The sequence below is a fragment of the Miscanthus floridulus genome, chromosome 2 (assembly GCF_019320115.1).
Source record: "Miscanthus floridulus cultivar M001 chromosome 2, ASM1932011v1, whole genome shotgun sequence".
NCBI lineage: Eukaryota > Viridiplantae > Streptophyta > Magnoliopsida > Poales > Poaceae > Miscanthus > Miscanthus floridulus.
In genome coordinates this window covers 166505213-166519620 of record NC_089581.1, presented here as the reverse complement: position 1 = coordinate 166519620, position 14408 = coordinate 166505213, and the positions used below count along the sequence as shown (strand labels likewise).

Below are 14408 nucleotides of genomic sequence, written 5' to 3'. Positions count from 1 at the left end.
ATAAACGCAATTGTCCTCTATATTTTCTTGAAACCCAAACTTTCTTATTGTACTATCAAACTTCCAATACCACTATCTTGAAGCTTGTTTTAATCCATAAATGGATTTCTTCAGGCAGCATCCCATGTGTTCCTTTCCTTCCACAACAAAACCTTTCGGTTGTGCCATGTAAATATTTTCCTCTAGATCCCCATTTAGGAACGCCGTCTTTACATCCATCTGATGTAATTCTAAATCATAATGTGCTACAAGTGCCATTATGATTCTAAAAGAATCCTTACATGAGACTGGAGAAAATATCTTATTATAATCTATACCTTCTCTTTGTGTGAAGCCTTTCACCATAAGTCACGCTTTGAATCTTTCTATATTCCCTTTGGAGTCATGTTTGGTTTTGTAGACCCATTTATAGCCTACTATCTTAGCTCCTTTAGGAATTGTTTCTAAGCCCAAACGCCGTTGATTTTTATTGATTTCATTTCATATTCCATGGCTTTAAGCCACTTTGACGAGTGAGCGCTTCTTATGGCTTCTTCAAATGAGTTGGGATCACCCTCCATTTGAAATTCCTCACATTCATAAACTTCGTAGTCTTCAGGAATGGCTGATCTTCTAACTCTTTGAGACCTTCTAGGGGCCTCATTAGATAATGCTTGTTCTATATGAGGCTGTTGTTGCTCCTCCTCATGTGTGATAATGGGTTCTACGGGATCCTGAAGGATAGGTTCCTCATGTTCATTCATTGTTGCCACATGAGAACTAACAACAGGTGTTGTTGCTACAATGTCTTGCACTATTGGTACAGCAACAATAGGTAGTGTGAAGTATGGCTCCTAAACCATCGAAGTGGGCACGTATATGCGCTTCTCTTCAAAATTAATTTCTCGCGCTACCATGCTCCCCCTGATCATATCATCCTCTAAGAACACAACATGTCTTGTTTCTACAAACTTCATTTGTCTGTTAGGACAATAAAAGCGATAACCTTTTGATTCGAAACCAAATGAATCAGGAACTCATCCTTGAGCCCCAAATCCATTGGCTTCAGCTTCGAAGCCGTGTTGCTCATCTTTAGTATGTGCTCTCTGATACCTCCACCAGTGTATTTCTTATCGAACAATTTCTTGATCAAAGTACTGGCATAAGCCTTTGAAGAGCTAGTGAACTGACTCTCCACCTTCTTAAGATACTCTATGGCGGTATCACAATCTAGGATAGACCCTCTTATCGCATCTAAAATAGTGGACTTAGTCACCATCAAGCACTTGCTGGTTGAAATGCCCCATTTCTTGTGTTTGAGATCATATTTCATCCACACTTCTGCATGATCTCGCTGTCGAGCAGTGAAATCAGCATCAGTCTCATTTTCTTCCCTCACCAGGTCCACTGGCTTAGTAGGACACGGGGAGATAAGCGCTACTGCACTAGGTCATTTTCAGACAGCGCAAGTGCTAGTTCATACTTCTCTCGCCATATCCTATAGTTGCCCCTTCAAGAGGCGGTATGTCCTAGATTGCTCATTCAACTAGCTATGATAGGCATATGTGTTTTCCCCTTTTGTCTTGTTATTGTTATCTAGACTCTAGATGATAATGAGATGTGCTCTTGTTTAAGTTATCATTGTGCAACCCTCTGTGTTTCTATCAACATGGGCATGTTATAATAATTGTCTCCATCTTAAATTTAGTTATGATGATGGCCACAGCTATCATATTGTTCCTTCTATTCTTTTTTATTATTATGGTTAAACCAGTTGTGAGTTGAAGGCCTGATATTCTTGACATAAGAATGCCATCATAAAAGGATTTCATTTAAGTATTGATTGTTCCTGTGTTTTGCGAAGGGAAGCGAATTTTTCCAGAGGAACAATGAGATTCATTATTCCAATCCAAATGGCCCCTGATGTCAGCAAAACATAGGAATTGCATTCCTCTGGATTTTAGAATTATTTGAAATTCCCACAATCCGTGACTAGGGGCTCATGTTGGGTTTCAACTCTAGCCTACCCCAACTTGCTTGGAACTAAAAGGTTTTGTTGTTGTTGTTGAAATTCCCACAAATCCAAACGGAGCCTAAGAGTGTTTCCTCATCTAATATTATTATTGAAGTTCCTTTGGATTTTGAACTTTGAAATTAACTTTCTTTCGTTCAGTGATTCTCATAGGAACAGAGAATTGAGCACCTGATTGATGAACTAGAGGGGAAATTACAATAGCTGATCCTAGCAATGGCAGTAGTAGAAGATCTAGTTCGCCCTCCCTAGGAGGCTCTAAACGTGACAACTCTTGTTCTGCTTGATCCTAATCCCCATCCGCACCTGTGGTTATAACACCCACATGAGCGGCTGTGGTATTCCTATTATTCCTGCATGTTCTATTATTAGCTAGCTTGACTAATTCTAGCCACTAGAAGCAGTTGACCCTTTCTTCTTCTTCCTATTATACTGCTGCCCAATGAAGGAGTCCACAACACTTCTATCATCCTTTCAAAACAGCTCGTCCTTGAGCTGTAGGCCTGCTCGGAACTGGGGCTGAGCAATACTAAAGGTGATGAAGCACACTTGAGCAGCCAGCTGCTGGAAGAAAGCAATCGTGGCGATGACAGAAGATGAGGTCTGAAATTGCGCCACTGGAGTCAATTCAGCCAGCAGGGGTGTTGGCACTGGTGTCATTGCTGGGGCCATGGTGGTCGCAAGGGAAGGAGATGCCACTGCCGTCAGGATGTGTTCGACAAAGGCAACCAATATTGATGCGGCAGGCCTGTCCACAACTGATGAACATGGCGACAATGTCGGATACGGTGGCACATCTGGCAGCTGCAAGAATGGCGTTGATGCCATGGGTGTCGCCACAATTGATGGATTTGTTGTTGGCAAGGTTGCTGATGTAGAAGACAGTGGTGCTGTGGTGCCCAAGGCTGAGGAGAACACCCGTTGTGCGGACAACGAGGCCAGCGAGTTTGCTATTCCGCTAACCCTGCCCGATAGCTTCAGTCCTGGCGGTGCGAATGGCATCACTACTGATGGCGTTACGAGGTCTCCAAGTGTTGTAGACCTTGCCGATGAAGTGGCCAGGACCAAGCAGGACGCTCGCATCGGTGGAGCGGACATCAACACTGGACATGCAATCACCTGGTGCTTCTCCTTCACCATGGCTGGTGCAAATGTGACTAGAGGAGTAATCACAGGTAGGGATGTCACTGTTGGTGGAGGTGGTGGCGATGTTGTCCGTGGGGTGACAGCCATCGGGGGAGGCAGTGGGGAAGTTGTCGGTGTAGCCGCAATTGTCGGTGGAGGTGAAGCTGTTGGTATTGGTGATGCTGCCAGCGGGGAAGATGTGATGGTTGCTGGTATAGCAGACTAGGTCGTCGCTGGCGGGGAAGAAGGCGGTGATGCCGTTGTGCCTAGGGACGGGGATGACTGGATTGGAGGAGATGGTGACGAGTCCCGAGCCTTCATCCGATCGCTAAGTTGGAGGACCGTCTCATAGATCCAATCGATCCCTGCAGAGATGCGGTCACACCTCGCAGAGATGCCCTCAGAGATGGTGAGGAGATCGTCCATGGCTGGAAATGGTGGATGAGCAGATGTGATCTGAGGGTGGGAATTTGCGGCGGCGGAAGCAGATGTGGTCGCTAGATCAAAGGCTTCGATACCAGATGATAGGAATAGAGAATTAGGCACTTGATTGATGAACCGGAGGGGAAATTACAGTAGCTGATCCTAGCAATGGCAGCAGCAGAAGAGCTAGTTCGTCCTTCCTGGGAGGCTCTGAACGTGACAACTCTTCTTCTGCTTGATCCTAATCCCCAGTTGCACCTGTGGTTATAACACCCACATGAGCGGGCGTGGTATTCCTATTATTCCTGCATGTTCTATTATTAGCTAGCTTGGACTAATTCTAGCCATTAGAGGCAGTCGACCCTTTCTTCTTCTTCCTATTATACTGCTGCCCAATGAAGGAGTCCACAACAGGTTCCAATTATTATTGAGGTTCCAAGAGTGTCTCATCATCTATATTGGCAATCCTCGCTACACTCGTTATGGAAAACAGTTTTGAAACCTTATTGATTAGTTAATGATATCAGAGTTCCGTTGCTACTATTTTTGTTCATTGTTTCTTCTTTACAGTCTCTCCTATAGTGTACGAAATCCTTGAAAGCTTATATATTTTTGTTCAATGCCTCATCTCTGGCATGCCCATATAGGAAATTACTGAAGTCTTGTGTATTTGCTGACTGGACCCTCTTTCTTAATGTTCAGGTGCGTGATGAGCTTAGAAAGGAGACATTGCAACTTGCAAGTGAGTTATACATTCTGTTTATTTAAATAGTGGTGTTTGAATTGGTTTCAAAAAAATAATGGTGCTTCAAAAGTACCCTTTGATTTACAGAACTCAAAATAAGATATATGCAACATATATTCTTTATCTCTTTGGTGTTGTAAACTACAGGGGAAAGTTTAGAAAAGGAGCAGCCGATTTTGGAGCTTAGGAATCAGGTGCAGCACTGCCACCTATATGCCATGAAGAAAGATAGCAAACATTGTGGTCGTGCAATTCAAAGGATCATGCTTCATGCATAGTGTATAAAATTTGTTAACAACATGAAATGACAACCTTGTAATACTGTTACTGTGAAGCTTTCTAGTGATTTTGTTCTTATGTTTTCAGCGCTTTATTTCTTTGCTGACATTTTATTTGCATTTATAATCTTGTGCAGTGCACAATAATTAGAACCACAGAAGTGGCTGGTGCTCAAGACCGGTTAGTTGATTTGGAGAGGCAAAAGGATCATATTATGAGGTCATGCTGTTGGCCTGTTTCAAGAGGTTAATTTGGAGGTGGTGAAGACTTGCATCAAACTCGCACGTCGACAGTGTCGCGAGCATGTACAGTTCAGTACAAAGGCTGCCTCATCTTGAACACGCGAGAGGATTGCGAGGCGATCCACAAGCTGTCACTCGACCGTATCTGAACGTGTACAGATTCCGGTCGAGGCCGTGCGTAGCTGTCTTCTGGTTATATGTAATATATGTTTTTTTAACGTAATGTTATATGTCCATCACAGTAAACCCAGTATAGAGGACTAGAGGCTCTATACAACGTAAACATTATTATATGTAAAATGTCCATCACAGTAAACCCAGTCTAGAAGACTAGAGGCTCTATACAACGGAAACACATGGCCGGATGTAGAACACTGCCATGCAGTCCGTGTGATTTTCACGTGGACCGAGTGAAAACCGCTTGATTAGCAGCGGCACGGGCGCACGGCACGGCAGGCCACGTCTCGTTCCGTGCATCAACGGCCTGGCATAGGGTAGTCGTGTCATGCTGAGCATCGAACATCCTAACGAGCTATTTTGGGGATATATTAGGACTTGCCCATACAGTATCTGAAAATATCAAGAAGCCATTTTGGGGATAAAATCATCACGTAAAAAGCGTACACGTGAAAACAGCAATACTTCAACAGCAAGTGGCGCAACGTCAGGTTCAGGCACATCAGCAGAAAACTCAGCACAAATATCGATCAAGAGCAAACAATATGCACGTTTCGATATGATCTGGCTTGGACTCACACGGGTCAATCTGCCAATACTCATGCATTTGGGTACCCACACGACACCAAATCATTTGTCACCAGAAGATGGTAAACATGGATTTGGTACAGCGATGTAACTGATATACAGGTCAAGAGAGGAAACTCCCTTGTGCAAGCCACTGGAAGAACAGAGGAGTCGCTTCATATTCTTGGGCACTTTGATCTTTGCATTATTTCAAGCACTAAAAGAGATCAGTTGTCCCTAGTGCTGTTCTTGAGCCATTCCAAATACTTGGTGTTACCCCCAGTTATGGGTAGAGCAATAACTTCAGGAACACTGCATGGACGAGTAACACGTAAATCCAAGAACAAGATAGCATACCATATGTACTTCGTTCAACACACACAGCATCAGTAAGCTAAACGAAGCTTTACTCATATTCATGGTTGGCTTTGACATGTGCAGTCAAGGCATCCAGAAGTGATTCCCTGGTCTTGATGATGAGCAATTCTTCAGCATCAGATTGCACCTGAAAAAGGGCAGCTTCTTGATCAGATATGCTTAGTTTGATAAGCAGGGAGGGATTTTCAAGAAGAATTTTAGAAAAGTTTGGGATAACAAATAAGTACTACGAAAATAACAAACTTTATTTAGTCTGAATGGAAATCTTAGAGCATATCCAAGAGATTAGCCAAATCATTTTCTAAAGGTAAATTTGACTATTATTAAAAGAAAAACGTCTCCAACACTTTGTAAATGACTCTCCAAATTTAGTAGTTTTCATCCCACCTCATTCGCTCTCTACTTTCGGATAGCCTACCTCACTAGCCATCCAACCTCTTAGTTTTATAGAGCCTGTTGGAGTACTCTAGTATATTTTTGTCAAATCTATTTTAGAGAGTAGCTAAATCAGTAAATTTGGCTAATCTTTTTGGCTAATCTCTTAGAGATGCCCTACCACACCTTTCCCTCCCACCAGTAAACGGTTCAATGCCTGAAAAAGGTATGGAGGACTTCAGTTTATTTCACCGCTTCAAAGATAAAGAAAGGACATTCTATTCCAACACGTGTATAAACAACAGAGAGTAAGGTATTCATAGTAACCACTCAAATGAACAGCAAGGAACAAATTATATGCAATTCTACTGACCACTCTTGTATGGCAGGAGGCCTCATTCCCCTCCTCCACCCCCCCCCCCCCCCCCCCCCCCCCCCCAAGCAGGGAGGGATTTTTCAAGAGGAATTTTAGAAAGTTTGGGATAACAAATAAGTACAAGTGAAGGTCTACAAATTTAGTCTGCAAGCAAATCTTAGCATACCTTTCCCTCCCACCAGTAAACGGATTCAATGCCTGAAAAAGATATAGGGGACTTCAGTTTATTTCACCACTTCAAAGGAAAGAGCACATTCTATTCCAAAATTTGTATAAACAACAGAGTAAGATATTCGTAATAACCACTCAAATGAACAGCAAGGAACAAACTATATCAATTCTACTGATCATTCTTGTTTGGGCAGGAGGCCTCGTATTTTTTTTATAAAAAAATACACTGTTCATTTCAGTTTATGGCTGTCTTGATTCTTGGTTTCCTGAAGCTAGATATGCATAGTTATATTTAGTGTGTAAGTAACTAATCGTTTCAGTAAGCTATGTGCATATGCCACAGTTTAGTTCTTACAGGCTATCCTGACAATGCAGAGTTATCAAGCTCATCTCTTTTACAGTTGTACCGTAGCCTTACTTCACCTTGCACAACTTAAAAGAGAAACCTACCAACTAATTCAGAAATGGGAATATTTAGTGTCTACTGTTTAATATTCAGTAAAATTCAGATTTTTTTTGGGAGATCAAGAGCCCAACTAATTCAGGAACTATAGCATAAGTAGATCTAGATCTTCCCGGTGCTGCTACCATTATTTACACAGAATAAAATCTTCCATTTTAGGAAAATAAATTACCGAAAAATGAGCAATCACATTTTGTTGTGCACTGCGTTCATAATGTCAGAATTTTGTCAAAAAATAAGCAATGAGAAAACTGAAATCGAACCAGGTACTATATTGACACAAGCAGCAAGCTTCTCACTAATGATGCTGTGTGACAGCTTCTTGCCTGCAATAGATGTGGGACAAGTTATTTAAGACAAGTAAAGCAAAAGCCAGAAATATACCCAAAAAAATATGCAACAATAACACAACAAAAAGGCAAAAACTTAGAAGAACAACACTAATCAAGTGGACAAATATTGCATGCCCACAAGATAAAAGGTACTCCCTCCGTTCTAAACTGTAAGTCATTCTGACTTTTCTAGGTATATAACTTCTGTTATACACTTAGATATACATTATGTCAAGATACGTAGTAAAAATTATGTATCTAGAAAAGTTAGAACAACTTATAATTTGGAACGGTGGGAGTACTAAATGTTGGAGGTACAGAGTGTTTTTACTCAGCCAGGGATAACACACCCAGGCGACTGCTCTTTCATATATAGGAGATAAGTAGCACATTGATTACATTGATGGCTCATTAGAGCATTAACTAAACAGCTAACTGCCTGGGTACTTGCACAGTCACTTGTGCTGCCCAAGGCCTTAATAGCAGAAACATAATTAAGCACAGATAACTAAGTGATAACTGGGAGCAGGACTTAACTTCTACAGTTCTCCCCCTAAGACCTGCTTCCCCCATCCTTGATCTTCATGATCCCAATCTTGCTTCTCATGTCTTCAAACTTGGCCTTGCCTAAGGCCTTAGTCAGAATGTCTGCCAGTTGATCATTTGTGGCGACGAACTCAGTCTTGATGCTGCCTTCTTCAACACAATCTCTGATGAAGTGTTGTTTGATTCTGATATGCTTGCTTCTGTCATGAAAGACAGGGTTCTTTGCAAGTGCTATTGCTGATTTGTTATCCACTCGCAGCTCTACTACTTCCACTTTCTTTCCCAACAATTCAGCAAGTAACCTGGACAGCCACAGAGCTTGTGTTGCAGCAGTAGTCATGGCAACATACTCTGCTTCACAGCTAGATAAGGCAACCACTCTTTGTTTAATGGACTGCCAACTGACCAGATTGTTGCCTAGGAAGAATAGACAACCTGTAGTGCTCTTGCTTGAGTCAATATCTCCAGCCAAGTCTGAGTCACAGTAGCCAATGAATCTGGCTTCACTGGATGCCTTGGTGAAGTGCAGGCCATACTCCAGACTGCCTGCCACATACCGAAGGATACGCTTCACTGCCTGCTGATGCTCTATGGTGGGCCTCTCCAGAAATCTACTCACAAACCCGACTGCAAATGCCAAGTCAGGTCGAGTATGAACCAAATATCGCAGGCTTCCAACCAGCTGCCTGTACTGTGTTGGATCAACTTCCTTGGCTGTACTCTTCTTGCTCAATCTTAGCCTTTCCTCCATAGGAGTGGCTGCTGGGTTGCAGTCCACCATACCACCCAATTCCAGTATCCTTTTGGCATAGTGAGTCTGTCTAAGGGTGATGCCATCGGTGCTCTGCTGTACTTCAATGCCCAGATAGAAGCTTAAGAGCCCGAGGTCACTCATCTCAAATGTTGCTTTCATTTCAGCCTTGAAGCTTTCAACATCCTGCTCTTTGGCCCCTGTGATGATCAAATCATCCACATACACACCGACAAGCAACAGAGAGTTTCCAGAACCTCGCCTATAGATTGCAGCTTCATGGTTGCTTTGTCTGAAACCTTTCTTCTTCAATGTTGAATCAAGCTTTGCATTCCATGCTCTTGGTGCTTGCCGTAGGCCATACAGAGCTTTGCGCAAGCGATACACCTTGTCTTCTTGTCCAGCAACAACAAAGCCAGGCGGCTGATGCACATATACCTCCTCGTTGAGGTCTCCATTCAGAAATGCGGACTTGACGTCCATCTGATGAACAGACCAACCCTCCTGTGCCGCCAGAGCCAACAAGACTCGAACGGATTCCATGCGTGCGACAGGGGCGAAAGCATCATCATAATCCACGCCTTCTTGCTGGACAAAGCCACGAGCGACAAGTCTGGCTTTGTGTTTGATAACATTACCGTGTTCGTCCTTCTTCAATTTGAACACCCACTTCAGGGTGATTGGACGGTGACCAGCAGGAGGCTTCACAAGCTCCCAGGTCTTGTTTCTCTCTACTGATCGCAGCTCTTCTTTCATTGCTGCGCACCACGCTGGATCTCTCTTGGCTTCAGTATGCGAAGTTGGTTCGCCAGAGTGCGTTAGATGCAGCTCTGCGAACAGGCGAGTTGCAGGTGGCGGTGTGGGCTGCTGGCCAATGATATTGCTGACAGTTCTGTAGCGAAGTGGTTCATCCTCGTGATAAGCATCCAGTCGATCATCATCATCCTCCAGAGGCGTGGCATGCTCAATCTGAGGACTTGGTGGCGGTGGTGACACTTCCAGTGCCGCTGGAGCAGAATTAGCTTGAGGATGAGTTGATGCGGAGCCCTCTGCTCCTTCAACTCCAATTGGGCTGTTTGGTGCGGGTGTTCTTGGTGAATCCGGGAGCAGAGGCGACGACGGCGGCGCTGGTTCGCTCACCTCCTCTGACCAGACATACTCAACTGTGAATTCACTGCTGTTCACAGCTGATGGCCCAGATTCCGGCGAGGACCAATCCCAGCCATGTTCTTCATCAAATACAACATCACGGCTGATCCTGACACGCCCGCTCACAGGCTCAAACACCCTATATGCCTTAGCTCCTTCTGCATAACCAATAAACACGCCGGCCTCGCCGCGGTCATCAAGTTTGCGCAGCTGACTGAGCTTCCTTGTGTATGCCACACACCCAAACACTTTCATGTGTCCCAGAGTTGGTGAACGTCCATGCCAGGCCTCATATGGGGTGATCCCCTTCAACGCACGTGTCGGTGATCGGTTCAGTATGTGGACTGCTGTCATCACAGCCTCCCCCCAAAACCGAGCTGGCAGGCCCCTCTGCTTAAGCAGTGCCCTTGCCATGGCCACTACTGACTGATTGCGCCGTTCAACTACCCCATTCTGCTGAGGTGAGTGGGGAGCACTGAAGTGCCTCTTAATGCCTTGTTCTGCGCAGTAGGTAGCGAAATCAGCAACTGTGAATTCTCCTCCATTATCGGTGCGAAGCACCCTGATTTTCTGACCACTCTCCGCCTCTGCGCTCAATTTGATGCGCTTGATGGCTTCTGCTGCTGCATCCTTGCTTGGTATGAGCGCTGCCCACATGAAACGGCTAGCGTCATCGACGAGCAGCAGGAAATATCGATTCCCTCCAGGTGTTGCAGGTGTCACTGGTCCGCAAAGATCGCCGTGCACCAGCTCAAGGGGCTGTTTGGCACGGTACTGTGTTGCAGCTGGGAACGGGCGCCTTCTCATTTTGGTGGTGACACAGGTGTCACACACCTGCTCCACATGGTCAATAACCGGGACACCGCGCGCCATCTCCTCCTTCCCAAGTCTGCGGAGTGCATCAAAATTCAAATGCCCCATCCTCTCATGCCACTGCCACGCTACATCTCCTCTGCATGCTGCAAGACAAAGTGGCTGGGCTGCATGAAGTTGGAGTGTGTACAATCTGTTAGCCCCTCTCTTCACCTTGGCAATCAAACGGCCAGTGTGTTCCCAGATACGTAACACGTCGTGATATATCTCCACCTTGGAGCCAGTCTCGTCAAGCTGACCCAGACTGATAATGGAATTCTTCAGGGCTGGTATATAGTACACGCCCTGCAGCACCCTATGCTCACCAGTTCTTCCTTCGAAAGCAATCGAACCGATGCCTTTGATGTCAACCTTGGACGCATCTCCAAATCGGACCGTGCCTCACACGTCCGTGTTCAAGTCAGAAAAGAGCTCACGCCGTCCAGTCATATGGTGTGTAGCTCCTGAATCAAGGTACCACACATCTGCCTTTTCTTCATCGCCATTGGCACCAAGGAAGGCGCGGGCTTTTGGTTCTTCCAGATTCACCTCTTGAGCAGCATAGGTGTATGCCGGCGCGCACTTATCAAGATCAACGAGCCCATGCGCCAGAAACAGAGCCCCATCATCCTCGCATTCTGCATACTGCACACGGCCATTGTGGCCGCCGTCACCGCCGCCTGCGCCCCCTCGGCCACCAGCGTGCTGGCCTTGATTGCCACCGCGGCCGCCGCCACGACGGCCTCTGCCCCGTCCGCTGCCACGGTCACCGCCACCATCACGGTCACCATCTCTGTCTCAGCGTGGATGAGGGCAGTCTCTTGCCCAGTGGCCCTCCTGGCCACAATTGTGGCAGGTATCGCCACAGCGTCCACCATCGCGGCCGCCGCCACGGCCCTTTCCTCGCCAGCCGCCGCGACCGCGGCCACCACCGCCGCCTTGGCCGCCGCCGCGCTGATTCTTTGAACTAGAGCCAGCAGAATCATCCCCGCCGCCCTTCTTCTCCTTCTTCCAGCGTGCGCGCCATTGCTCCTCAGTATACATGAGCTTGCCGCCGACGGTGATTGGCTCGGTAGGTGCTTGCTCTTCACGGTCATCAACAGCCTTGAGCCTCCCAGTGGCTTCCTCAAGCGTGAGCATGTCAAAGTCCAGAAACTGCTCAATAGCAACCACAATCTGCGCATACTTCGACGGTACTGTACGCAGATACTTCTCCACCACACGCCTCTCATCGATGTCCTGATCACCATGAAGGACAAGCTGTCGATGCAGAGTTGAGAGGCGGAAGGCAAAATCTTCAACGCTCTCTCCTGGCTTGACACTGATGTTCTCCCAGTCGCGGCGGATGCGTTGCAGCGTCGCGCGGCGGACCCTGTCCACGCCGATGCGCGCAGCAGCTATGGCGTCCCACGCCTCCTTCGCCGTCCGCTTGTCGATGAGCGGAATCCCCATCTCCTTGGGAACCGCTGCGACAATCGCCTCCATAGCCCGCCGGTCGTCGCGGAACGAGACCCGCTCTCCTTCAACTGCGTCCCACAGATCGCGGGCCTGCATTCGCAGTTTCATCTCTTGGCTCCATTCGTGGTAGTTCGTCTTGGACAGCATCGGCCAGTTCGTGCCGCTGCCCGAGTCCCTGTATACGACCCTGTCGTACACAGGCGACTCCCGACGCCCGCCACCGCGGCCACGCCTGCGGACTGGCGGAGATGGAGACCTCCGGCGCGGGCTCTTGACCTCCTCCTCTCCTTCTTCATACTCCAGCTCCTCTTCTTCCTTCTCTGCTGCAATCTCCTCCCTCAGCACCCGCGCGGTCCTTGCCGCCTCCTCTGCAGCCGCCGCCGCCTGCCGCGCCGCCTGGACCGCCTGCGCAGCTGCCTCCTCTGCAGCTTTCAAGCGCGCGGCCCGGCCAGAGGAGTCCTCCGCATCGCTGACGCCCTTGGCAGCCTTCCTTCGGCGCTCAGAAGATGTCGAGGCCATGGATGAGAAAGCAGGGAAGGGGGCTCGAGTAGAAGATGAGAGAGAGGTGTCTAACCTAGGCTCTGGTACCAATTGTTGGAGGTACAGAGTGTTTTTACTCAGCCAGGGATAACACACCCAGGCGACTGCTCTTTCATATATAGGAGATAAGTAGCACATTGATTACATTGATGGCTCATTAGAGCATTAACTAAACAGCTAACTGCCTGGGTACTTGCACAGTCACTTGTGCTGCCCAAGGCCTTAATAGCAGAAACATAATTAAGCACAGATAACTAAGTGATAACTGGGAGCAAGACTTAACTTCTACACTAAACTGCCTGCTTTCTCATTGGAGAGAATTGCACAGATTGACTTGCAAGGACTCAAAGTGGTAAAGAAGCATTAACAGCACAGAAAATTAGGCACTGGTTACCTGCTTCTCTGTTTGGAACTGTCACATACACGACAATGGAGGGCACTGTGGTGGAAGCAGACTCCATTCGAGTAGAACTGAGACCTCTTGCCCTGCAAAATTTTACATCATTGAAGTTTCTCAACCTTGGAGTCACTACATGTGCTTGTAGATACTATGAAAGACATAAGACCCAGCATTTCTACCCTCCAAGGTTTTCATAGCATCATGCTACCACATGAACAACGGTTTCTCATAACATACACTCTCATTAGCAATTCACTAGTTCAATTGCAGCAATGGGCGTCGGAACTGAAAACAGGCATTGCGCCATCTAAATCATGCAATGGTACTACATATGATCTTACAAATCCTCACAAATGACAAATCGCACTTAGTTAATCTAAAGCAATGTTTCCAAAATTACAACAAAGAATTCAACATTAATGCATCCATGAGTTCTGTGACCATGATTCATCTTCATCCGTCTCTAATTTGTCTCACTTTCATACATAGATCATGTTCTAAGCCACCTTTGGTGTGAAAACGCCAAGGTTCTAGGCAAGCTCCGCATAGCACCCGCTTTTGGAATCAGAGAGTACTGGGGTACAGGTCTGTGATTCCACAAAGTCAACCCACTCAGTAAACTGCGGCAGCACCAAACTTCGCGAACCGATGGCCCATGGGAATGCGAGTGCCTTCCTCGCATCAGCCAAAGATGTTCAAGAGAGACAAAGGGATGGGGAAGTTACCCGAGGAAGGGGAGGCGTCGGTGGGAGATGGCGCACCCCGTCCTGCAGGCGACCGCAGCGCTGACGGCGCCGATGCTGAAGAACAGGAGCGCTCCCGCGAGCGGCGAGCGGCGCCCGTAAAGCAACGCGCGCTGCGCTCCGGCGGAGCTGGCGGCAGCGGAGGAGGCGGAGGAGGGTGGCGAGAAGACCCGGAACGGCGCACGGAGTGGCATCTCCGGCAGCTTCGGTAGCCGCTTATGTACGCCTTGCCGTCGGGAAAGCGCATCCTTTTCCTCTCTTGGCCTCTGGTGGGCTTGAATGGGCCCGCTATTGGGTTTTCGGCA

At 47.0% G+C, this 14408-nt stretch overlaps 1 pseudogene; it reads right to left on the bottom strand.

The window, feature by feature from the left end:
- Window positions 1–5562: 5562 nt before the first annotated feature.
- Window positions 5563–14365, bottom strand: LOC136535592 (protein CutA 1, chloroplastic-like; annotated as a pseudogene).
- Between the last annotated feature and the right edge of the window lie 43 nt (window positions 14366–14408).